Source organism: Pinus tabuliformis, chromosome 8, assembly GCF_031772625.1.
Source record: "Pinus tabuliformis cultivar Carrire ecotype Pingquan chromosome 8, CPIR1, whole genome shotgun sequence".
In the NCBI taxonomy this organism is placed as follows: domain Eukaryota; kingdom Viridiplantae; phylum Streptophyta; class Pinopsida; order Pinales; family Pinaceae; genus Pinus; species Pinus tabuliformis.
In genome coordinates, this window is record NC_142294.1 from 1344044336 (window position 1) to 1344057071 (window position 12736).

Genomic DNA, 12736 nt, shown 5'->3' on the forward strand with positions numbered 1-12736 from the left:
TTTAAGTGAATTTGTGGTTAAACATTAGAAAATAATGTGCATATGCTTATACCTAACAAATGGGTTGAGATTGTTGACATGTGTAGGTTGAAAGGAGGCTTCTAGAAGACCCTTATGTGGCACCCCAAGGCCAAATTCGAATTTGAGTGGAACGAATCATGGGATCATGAGGATATGTGTCACATCTCCTAATTGTATTGTAACTCTAAGAAGACATGTGTCTTATCAGTTCCTATTTTGATTAGGACTCTAGAGGTAGAGGGAGAGATTCATGGATTCTCATTAATGAGATGGATCTCATCTTTTTTTATAAATAGGAGATCTCTCTCCTTCATTTGTTAGTCCTCTTTAGCTTAGAGCTTAGCTTGTTAGTCTTTTAGCTTGGAGTTTGTAGTTCTTCCTTGATGGCTTTTGAAAGCTTTGGAGAACTTTGTTGTACTTTGTACTTTTGAAGAAATTGAATAAAGCTTTGATGTTCTCAACATGGAAGGAGATGTGAAGTAGATGTCATGGAGCATATTAGAATGTAAGGTAGAGTAGATTTCATTTCGTAAATATTGCTTTGTAGAATGTAAGGTAGAGTAGATTTCATTTTGTAAATATTGCTTTGATTTCATTATGTTATTTAATTGCTTTCAAGTTTGATAGATTAGATTTTTCATTCATGCAATTTTAATTCATGCAAGTGGCAGAGGGCCCCTGCACACTAAAGCCTTGTATAGTTGTCATTTAATTCTGCATTTAATTTTGTTATGCTTCTGTACATTAGCTGCACATAACAAGCTGTTTTGATTACTGTTGTTTTACATTTTGTTATGCTTCTATATATTAGCTGTACATAAATTGCTTTCAAGTTTGATAGATTAGATTTTTCATTCATGCAATTTTAATTCATGCAAGTGTGTTCAACCGGTTGATTGTAGATTAGTGATGCACATAGCCTTTTAATGACTAATGACATTATAGAATCATCTTGTCCTTCTGCTGAAGCAGCAAGGATACTGGGTCTCATAGTCACTAGCTCATTGTTTGGTTATTGCATTTTATTTTGATTAAACTAGCTGTATATTTACACTTTTGTTTAAATACTAATTCCATCAATAACATGTTTTAAGTTCTTTTGAAGTGCTAAGTTTTGGAAGTTACCATTAGGGACATAGGCCTTGTCTTGAAATATTTATCCATACTTGTCCTTTAAAAGTATTCTTAAGACCATAGAATAGGATTTCCATTTGCATTAAACACTTTAGAAAACCAACAAGAACAAAACCCCAAAAACAACATAAACTATAAAACAACGAAGTAAGAGAAAGGTTAACTAAGCACATATGGTGCACCACACTTCATCAGTTTACGATACCCGGATTGATAATTTATGTAGAGCAATTTAAGACGTTAAATTGACTAGACAGTGACCTGGAGGAGAAATATCTGTAGATGCATATTGAGGTTGGGGATGATAAAAGGTACACTACTACAAGGATTGGTACAATCACCTTTAAGATAGAGTTGGGATCCCCTCTACACCTCAAATATGTCATGTTTATTCCAAGCCTAAAGAAGAATCTCATCTTTGTAGCAAATTTGGAACACTGTGGTTATGATGTGATCTTCAACAAAAGGAAAGCATTTCTGAGACACATAGCCACTAGATAGGTAAAGAAAATCGGGGTTCGGGTGAAGAACCTATACAAGTTGGATTTGGAAGATTGTGTTCTATTAAGTAGTAAGGAAGATAAATTGCAGTGTTGTGATGTTGGTGCACTTTGGCATAGGAGATTAGGCCATTTGCATCACGACGTATTGAAAATTTTGTAGCAAATAACCACTAGCCTCCCTAAAAGATCACTTGAACGGTATGATGTCTACAAAGGTTGTACCTTTGGGGAAGTATGTGAAATCCACATTCCATGATTCAGACAAAACATCACATGCAGTCTTGGAAAGAGTCCACTATGATGTTTTTAATTATGATTTCTCAAGGATGTGCTAGATCTTCTTCATGTGGAAGAAGGATGAGGAATTCTCAAAGTTTGTAGAATTCAAGGAACTAGTTGAGAAAGAGATCGGCAAGAAGGTGAAGGCTCTCAAGAGTGATAATGGAGGTGAGTATGTTTCAAATGACTTCAAGGAGTTCTATGCAAACGAAGGAATTTGAAGAGAGCTGACAACACCTGACAACTCGTAGCAAAATGGGGTAGTTAAGAGGAAGAACCAAAGCATTGTGGGAGATGTGAGAGTTATGTTGTATGACTAAGGCCTACCACTACATTTATGGGCATAGGCATGTAACAAAAAATTATACTTGCAAAATTGGAGTCCTCCTCAGATTCTTGGTATGATTACACCGGAGGAGCCTTTCTCGGGTAGAAAGCCAGATGTGTCTCACTTCAAAAAATTTGGAGCCTTTGTTTACTGCCATGTCTCCAAAGATTCGAGGAAGAATCCTGAGTCAACAGCAAAGTTGGGTGTTTTGTGGGTTACCCCGAAACTCCACACAAGTATCGTGTTTACTTACCTTCCCTCATAATGACATTTTTTCAAAGGGATGTAAAGTTTGATGAGGAGAAATCAATGTGGTGCTCTCTTGAGAGGTAGCTTTAGATCTAACCAGAATAAGTGTTTTTAGCTCCAAAGGAGGATCCTCAGGAAGTTGTGGAGTGGCCACAAATAAAGGAGTAGATAGTGGAGACATCCACTCAAGAAGAACCACCCAGAGGAGGTAGAAAAGGAACCAAGGAAGCTGATAGACTTATCCAGGATGCGAAGGAGAATGTGGGATCTCCTTCAAATTTGTGCAAGAAAAGGAGGTCACTTGAGAGGTACATTGGCTACGTGGATTTAATGACTAAGATAGTAGAGACTGATTCAACCTATTTTAAGGAAGTAGTTGAGCAACTGGGTTGGGTTAATGCAATGGTGGAAGAATACAAATCTATCATGAAAAACAATGTTTGGGAGGTGGTCCCAAGACCGGTAGATAAGTCAGTGGTGGGTTCAAGATGGATCTTCGAGGTTAAGCTTGAAAAGAATAAAATCATAGATAAGTACAAGGATATACTTTTGGAAAAAGGATTCTCTCAAGTTGAGGCAATTGACTATGAGGAAACCCTTTACTCCCATAGAAAGGTATTCATCCATTAGATCAATTCTTGCACTGGGTGCATAGATGGGGTGGAAGATCCACTATATGGATGTAAAAAAAGACATTTCTCAATTGTTTTAATGATGAGGAGGTGTACATAGAGCAACCAAAAGGTTTTGAGACATTTTATTGGGAATCTCATGTGTGCAAACTCAAGTGAGCATTGTACGGTCTCAAACGGGCACCCTGTGCTTGGTACACCAGGATCAACAATTATCTCATAGGATTGGGCTTCACAAAAAGTGAAGCAAATGCAAACCTATATCATATCCTAGTAGAAGGTAAATTTCTTATCATTTTTTTATATGTTGATGATTTAATATTGATAGGTGATGAGTAGATGAATAGCTCTTGTAAGGAGGAACTTGCAAGGGAATTTGAGATGAAGGACATGGGTATCATGTGCTACTTCCTTGGGCTAGAAGTATGGCAAGGTGATGGGGAATATTTTGTGTCTCAAGGAAAGTATGTAAACAAGATAGTGCATATATTCCACATGGAGAGTTGTAAGCATGTGGAGACACCTCTAGCGACCAACTGGAGGAATAAGAATGCCACTTTAGGTGAAGAGGTTTATGCTACCATTTACCGGTAATTAGTGGGTTCACTTATGTATCTTATGAAAACATGACCATATATGTGCTATGAAAACAACCAACAAAGCCAAGATATGGTTAGGCTGACCAAATTGTATTGGAAGGCAACTAAGCATGTTTTACAGTATGTTAGAGTCACTACCCAGTATGGATTATGGTACAGATGGATAGAGGGAGTGAAGTTGTGTGGCTTCACAGATGCAGATTGGGTAGGGAGTCCGTCGAATCGAAAGAGTACATAAAGTGGAATTTTTAGTGTTGTGTCCACAATGATTTCCTAGTAGAGCAAGAAGTAAATATCTGTGGCGCTTAGCTCGGCAAAAGCAGAATACATGGCTACAAGTCAAGAAAAATGTGAGGTGATATGGATGAGAAAGATACTTGTGGGACTGTTTGGTTAGATTATGGATCCAATTGTGATAATCAGAGTTGCATTATGCTCTCTGAGAATCTAGTATTTCACGATCAATCCAATCATATAGATATTTGGTATCAACATTTACGGGGCTGTGTGCAGAGGCAAATAATGTTGCTACATAAATTTCGAAAGAGGAACAAGATGTTGACATCTTGACAAAGGCTTTTTCACGAGGGAAGTTCGAGGGCAAGAAATTGTAATACATCTTTATTCATCTTATTAATGAAAAGAGGATTGAGCAGTTTTTGCAGTTGGGTTCCCCTAGAAAAAATATTGTCCATGTGTCTTATTTCTAATTGCATATCTAAGATTGTTGTTCTAAATTGTGAAGTGAATTCCACATATCAGTAGAGTAAAATTGTGTCTCTTGATTTAGATTAAAATTTATTGAGTAGTTGCAATTCTATCACCATGTTTGTATAATGAATGTTTAAATAAGTAAAATATGTCTTATGTTGATTCACTTATATTGATTCAACCCCATCCCCTCCACCCCTACAAATCCAAACATATAAACAATTGGTATCAGAGCATGTTCCTTCAGAAACAATCTAGCTTCTAGAAGGTAAATCTTAGAACCCCACATGGCTAGTAAAGAAAGTTTATCCATAAAAAAAGGCTCCATTATTTGACAAAACAAACTATGATTTCTAGAGTATAAGGATGAAAAATTATATAAGTTCTCTTGAATTTGACATTTGATAATATATTGTGATAGGTTATAAAGCTCCAATAACTCCATCGATGGATCAATATGGAAAGAAGGCTAATGAACATAACGAAAAATCCATGAATAGTATCTTGTGTGGTCTATGAGAATCAAAATTTTTCAAGGTGATGAAATGTGAATCAACAAAATAAATCTGGGAAATATTTAAAATTATTTATGAAGGCAATGAAAAAGTTAATAAAGTAAAGCTTAAAACTCATAGAATGTGGTTTGAGAGTTTGAAAATGAAATATGAAGAAAATGTTATAGCATATCTCCTTCATATGCATGAAAGTTTCAACACCGTTAGAAGACTTGGTGAAAAGTTTGAAAATTTTATGATTTTACAAAAGGTGTTAAAGTCACTCCCCTTAAAATTTGATGCCAAAATTTCCACTTTTGAAGAAGAGAAGGAACTCAATAAATTAACAATTGATGAATTATATGGGATTCTCATGACATATGCAATGATGATTGTGAAAGATAAAGCATCAAATTAAAACACAACTTTGAAATCTTAAAGAAGATGAAGGATAGAGAGCATGACACAAGTAATAGCTCCCACAATAAATTAGACATATAGGAAGCATATTTTGTGAGAAAAATCAAGAAGGTATCTACAAAATACAAAAGTAAGCTACCCTTTAAATGCTTTAATTGTAGGAAAGTAGGACATTTTGTTGCTAAGTGTCCATATGTGAAAAATGAAAGTAGTGATGATGAAGAAGACCATAACATAAATAAAGGAAGAAAATGTTATCAACACAAAAAAAAACCACAAATAGGACAATTAGCATGTAAAGAACTCTTATAAGTAGAAGAAGAGCATCTAATAAAAAACGAGGTAGTGACTCATTTAAAGAAAGTAGTGAAACAAGTTTTGATAGTGATCAAGAAGAAACATTCTTATATGTCATCCCGCCTCTGTATGAATAACTTATTGTCTTCATTTCATGATACATCAATGGAAAACATGTATTGTTTGAAGTGAACCTTAGTGAAAACACAACACTTGCGCACTACCTAGTGTCACCTACTCTAGTCGGTTGTTTTTGGGTTAATCCTTGTTAGCTCAGTCAAGTAGAGTAAGGTGAGGGGGGAAACCTTAACAACCATGTCAGAGGTACATATAAACTACTTATCTAAGGAAAAACCTCTTCTGCTCTCAATAAGTCAGGATCCCTCTTCCAAATCTGAAATGAATAAGTTTTATGAACAGTTACGAAAAATGGAAAATGAAAAAATGAAAATGTGTAAAAATTTCGAAAAAATGAAAAATGAGTAAGGCGAAAGAAGAGAAAGTCTCCTTGCACCAAGAGATGATGCAAGTAACTCCTTCGGGGTACTGATCAGGATTGCTAGCAACGAAGTGATTCTTGTGTTCCTGTGTGACTCCGCCGGGGTATTGTCCAGGTCTACTGGTAGCAAAGAAACATGAGAGATGAAACTAAAACTATGAAGACCATAAAGCTTGTGCACCAATATACCCCTCATCCCCAATCAAAACAATTGTTTTACTTGGCTCAGAATGTGTTCCGACCGGCCAAGATCTTGGTAGATACTACATCTTACAATCAGGCAAGTGTGGAAACCAAGACGAACATAGAACTGAGCAATGCTTCCAGAGGTGTTAGACTTTCTTTCCACGAACAAGGTCCATTCAGAGAGATGGAGTTCTACCAGTGTGTCGCCAAGTGTTGTAGCAGCTACAAACATCCTAAAAAATGTTTCCTTAACTTCGTTTTGGAGCCTCCCTACAAACCATCCTAGCAGCATGTCTTGCACTGTCAAGCACATAGGCTTCATTGGTTTTTTCAGTAGCTTGCCAACATGTGCATGTTGGTTTGCTTCACTCCCCTCACAAGCTGCCACTTTGGACTTGGGCTAGTCGATGGTTGAGTAGCTCCCTGAAAAAATTGCACAATTCTAAAGCAAAACCATCCTTCCCTCCAGAAATTTCACAAATCTGCTGGGCAACCTGCTAGGCTCAAAAATTGTGCAATGTAGTCAGATCGTCTTCCTTGGGAAAATTTTGAAATATGGCCCAATACTACAACTTAGCCTAGAAATTGCAAAAATCAGTTGGCCAGACTATTGAGCTCAAAAATTGTGCAAAGCAGTCAGACAGACTTCATTGGAAAAACTGCACAACTTGGACAACACTGCAGCTCAACCCAGAAATTGTGAAATTCTGGGTTGCAATCACCTACTCCTCCCAGAAATTGCACAATTCTGGGTAGCAGTCACCTTCTCCTCCCAAAATTTGCACAATCCCTCTGGGACATCCAACCCTGTTCCTCTCAAAAATTGCAGAAATCCCTCTCTCAGTCAAGCAGGTTGTTGCATGTGCCTTCAGGTTGACCGGTTCCCTCCAGGACTGAGAAAAACTGATTTGCATGCATGGGCTGCTCTTCCCAAAATAGCAAAAGGTGGCATGCAAAAGGCATCCCTAGATCTAGGGATCTATTCTTAGCAACTGGAGGTTACATGCAAATCTCATTTTAGAAACCTCTCGCCAAGTGTTTCTTTTTCCTAGATTTGTGGCATGCACATCATAACCTTGATCTTAGAAAAACTCATCAGTCGGATGTTGCAGAGCTCATTCCTCACATTGATGTTGCAGCAATGACATCCCACATTGCATGCAGAAGTCTTTGACACTTTCAACTTAGTTGTTTCAGGGTAAGAATGTTTTTCATGTCTTGTGTAGTGTTTCTGTCTCTTTTTCTGTTTCACTTTTTGTTAGTGATGTATTCTTGATTTCAATGAGCGCTCTCTATTGTTTCAATGTATTTTAGCCTGTAGAAGCATCATTTAAATCTTCATTCACATCTCAATATTGTCACATGCATGACACTGTTTTTGCACCGACGATGGCCGTTGCGGCGACCCGTTTCACACACATGCATGTTTTCCCATTTTATGAATCCTACACTTCTTGTTTGCATGAATGATCAATCACTCTTGTTTTCACTTAGTTTCACCATGCAGTCAGACTTCTCATGTATTCAGTCGTCCATCGGCTGGACTGGGCTACCTCAGCCAGGACCTTGCCTTGCCCAACTAGCATTGTGCATTTCTAGAAGTGAAGGCTCTTCCTTCCCTCTAGAAATTAAGCAAGTCTGGCCCAACAATGACCTCCAGGCTTACATTGCGCAATTCTCAGAGGCAGTTCCTTCCTCACCCTACAAACTGTGCAATGCAGTTTACTGGTTTGCATGTCACTGCTGACTGAAATTGTGCATTGTGCAGTTTCAGTCCACAGAAGGTCAGTCTGGACTATGCATTGTGCAGTTCCAAAAGTTAGTCAGACTCTCAACATCCTGGATTGTGCCTTGCGTAGTTTTGGCTGCCAGTCTCCCAGCCTCCCAATGAAATTTACACAATCTTCACAAACAGTCACACAGGTATATTGTGTGTCAGTCCTTCAGCCTGTTTTGGTTTTTGACTGACATATTTCTTGTCATGAGTGTTGCTACGTCTCCAGCTATCACAAGTGTTTGTCTGCCTCTCATAAGCATAGGTACAATGGCTTCCAGGAGAGCAGAGGCGAAGACACCGTTCAGAGCACAACTGGGGATGCAATCGATCAAGTGTCTATGAACTTTCCTATCTATGAAGACATAAATTTATTCATGGACAAGGATATCAAGATGAAATGGAAATGGAATCACAGCAAGAAATACCATTAATAGCAGTAGAAGGTTGCACACCTACATCCGAAAAATGCAAGATGAATGTTGTTGATAGTGCAGAGGCGAAGCAAAGTTGTAAGCTCAATCAGATCCACTTGTGATTAAAGAATCTTTGGAGATTAAGGCTATGAGGTGACAACGCAATGAGAGGATCGCGGAAAGGAAGAGAGAGAAATAGAGAAGGAATTGAAGGTCCTGAAGTGGAAACTCAAAGAAGAACAGGAGTTGCACCAACAAGAGAAGAAGCTGCAGCGAGAATAGGTATAGCAAGAGGCACAACATGCACAGACTAATGAAACTGCGCCCATACATGTTATGGAGCAGTTGGCATGGAGGAGGCAGGGTGACCAGTGTTGTTGATCGCATGCAAGGGTATTAAGGAGCATGGATGTCATTATGCACACACATGCAATCCCACCCATTTGGCACACTCACCGAGGTGATGATAAGAGGCAAGTCCAACAAAAGCTGAACATGTATTTCAACAAGTTGAGGCACCTGGTCACCAACACACACTTGGAGATCAGCATAGACACTATGCATTAGTATGTTGCTGGTCTAGGTGCATTTAAGATGATGATGCACCTATTATAAGACGAGTTGGATAGAGGATCCATATAAGTGTACCCAGATGAAATGGATGCAAGAGTTCGCTTGTTGCAGGATGTCACCATTGAAGTGCATGGACACCATCATGGACAACCAAGCTTAGCATCAGTTCGCCACCGTCGATCATCACAAGGATGTTGAAGAGTTGGTCTTACCACAACTATCTGAGTGTTAGTGATGTCTTTCATGGCTTGCTCAAGCCTATTTTTTCTCACATGGGTACATGTGCAAATTGTATGTAACATCTTGTCAAGTGGAAGTTCAAGTGTCGATAGTTGAATGTAATAGTCATAGAATAGTTGAAGAGTCATGAGGGTGGGTGAATAGTCGCAAATGGGAAAGTCAAGGGTCACCCCACCCTTTTCTATATATAGTACCTCATAACTCATTGTAGAGGCTTTTGGTCAGCCAAGCTTCCGATAGGAGTATTTTAGAGAAAGCTTGGAGAGTATCATAATGAACCTTGGCTTCTCCACAGTGCAGAGCTAGTATATCTCTTTAGAGGAGCAGGCTGTAGTGACTGTAATGTTCTGCTATCGGGACTAGTGGTTGGTCATGGTTGTACTATATGATTAGAACTTTCACTTCTTAATATAACAAAGACAACACGTTTCATGCATATGTTATTATTATATTTCAGCTATATTGGTTAATCTAATGATATATGTATATGTTTTCTTACACATGCATGTATGAACTCTTTCTGTATAAGTATGTATGAATCTTACTGAGATGTGTTCTTGGTTCAACCATCACTTTGGATTGTTAGCTTACTTACTTTCTAGTTTGTGATGCATATTCGCTAGTGTGTTCCCTTCCAAGTTGTGTGCTTCCACAGGTTTCCAAGGGGTGCACTCACCTCACTTTCCCTATGTTAGAACCATTCATACACCTTCCTTGGCTTGTTGCGCATGTCACACCCTTGCTAAAAATATGGAGATCTTACTTGCCTCTGTGTGCAACCATGGTCAACACGATACCATACGACCCACTACTGAGACTCCTACACTAAACGGTCTGAGGTCTAGTTGGGACTTCTTATCAGGGAGATCCCTTGACATGTTTTTGGGTGCAGTACTGTCAACAGAACTCTATCATGCTATAGCAAGATGATGAAGAAGGAGATGGAAAAGGAGGACATGCTAGAAGACACCTTAGGAGCTGAGGAGATAAGATGATCATCGGAAAAGAAGATGAAGGAATAATGGGCTACAAGAGAAGACCAAAGATTAGGACTGCATGAAGAATCCATTTGATTCACAACCCTTTAGAGGGTAGATATGAAGAACAAAACATATCTCTCATGAATATGAAGCATTGGACACATCTCTTATTGAAGATAGAAAGAAAGAAGCAACAAGAAGGAAAACTTGGCATTGCCACATCATCATGCAGTCCATGTCATTAGTGTCATGTCATGTCCTACTATGAGTCATCATATGCCACATAATTATTGTGGATTATGTAATTATGTATTCAAAATGTATTGTAAAGTGGAAGTACAAAGGACACATTCAGAATATGAAGAGTCATGTAAATTCAAAATTTCATAGGAAGTCAAATAGTCATGGGGGTAGTCAAAGAATCACAACGAAGGTGAAGCATCACCTCTTGGTTATATATACACCCTCATTGTATGAACAAAATACTTTTTCACCTTGTCTCCTCTAGCAAGGCATTATAGAGACAAGATAGTACTTTTGGGGAGCAAGGAGTGGCTCCAGCATTCCACTATTGGGGCTGGTGGTGTTCGATGTACAAATGTGTCTTGTGACCTTTACTTAATACTTGAAGCCTGATGGCCAACACATTTTCATGCATGGATTGTGAATATTTGTAAGACTATTCTATGAATATTTATGATTCATTTTTTTTTTCACCTGTGCTAAATTAGTTGAACTATTTTTTTATTTCAATGCTTATCTAATTGATAATGTGTTGTAATGTTTGCTATAACTGCCGCATCCTTATGGAATATTCTACTAGATGTTAGAAAAATATTTCTTATTGATAATGTTTTCAATGACCATCACATCTTTGTGGACTAGTATGTTGGATGTTAGACGGATATCTTTTGTGTGTGTCTACTAGGGTAGTAATATTAACTCTCTCCTAGAAGCTCACTTCCCTTTCCCTCTGCAATAGAATAATATTTAAACACATACAAATAAACACTCACCAGGCATACTCACTTGCTAATCTGAGATTGCCTGTGTGTAACTCTCTTGTGCTCAACTTTGTAGCCAAGGAAAACCTATAACATTATATGGTAGTCAGGTAGATATCTCAGATGGGCCTTCACATCGAGGAGACCCTCTTGGTTGACATATTTTGAGCACCTTCAAAAAACTCGCACTAGAAGGAGGGCCAAATGACAAGGGTGTTTCTAATTTATCCATTTGTCAATTTTGAATCTCCGATGAGACTCTTTACCACCTGCCTTAGTTAAAGTTTGATGGTGAGTGCTATCACAAAACCCAACTCTGATAGGCTACTGATCAGGAATACTATGAGTAACTATTTCAAACCAAACTTTTGGTTGAGGCTTAGCCTCCTCGACCTGAGAGGGCTCTCTCACTAGGTTAAATATTTAATTTAAAGATTAGATGGCTAACTCTATAAAAAAAAGTAACAAAGGTATAAATGGTTGAACACAATCAATAAACATCCATTGGTCTATGGAGTCAGAATATGTTTTTAGTACAACAGCAGATTAGCTTACATGGAAGTCAGGGCATGAAGGGTTTTAATCTATCAGCAAAACAGAGACAAAATATAGGAAACACAGTTTATAAACACATGAAGGAAGTTATAGCATTATCAATGAATTATAAGTAACATGTGTTCATACCACTGCAAGTGAGAAAATGAGGAAATCCATGAGAAAATCAAACACATAAAACCCTCTCTGAATCCTGAGTAGTAAAGCCAAACTTCTATATTAACATCAAACACAAAGTCTTCTACAATAACATCATAAGCCTGTTTGCTTGAAAATTTCCAACCTTTGGTGCATTACACCTCTTGTCCTTTATAGAGTTAATTACAATCTTGGATTCCTTCCTCAAACCTGAGGGGAATTCGAATTTACTTGACATTGACACCTATTCATACTTAAAACAAACTATTAATTACAACTAGTTGTTAACTGACAGTCCTAGAATCCTAATACAACTAGGAGTCTAACTCCTTATTATGATAGCAACAACCTAGAATATGGAATAAATTCGGTCTTTGAAAATTGTCCCTCCTCAACTTTGGCATTGGTGATGACTTTAAACTCCATGCTAGCTTTCGATTACCTATCCTTTGGCTGTCCTGGAAACTAGGAAACTGCTCCCTATATTGTTGCTTTGGTTTTCAAGATTCTTCGAAGTCTCTGCTAACCATGTTGTCTCTTTTAATCACATGACATGCATTAAACTAACCATAGACCCTGCTCCTACACTTGTTCCAAGACAAAAACTCTTGAATGTTGCCTGAAGCATGACAAACTGATTGATCTACGAAATAATTGTTATTTTCGTAGTGCAGGATTTGGTGTTTGTATATGTCTTTCATTTC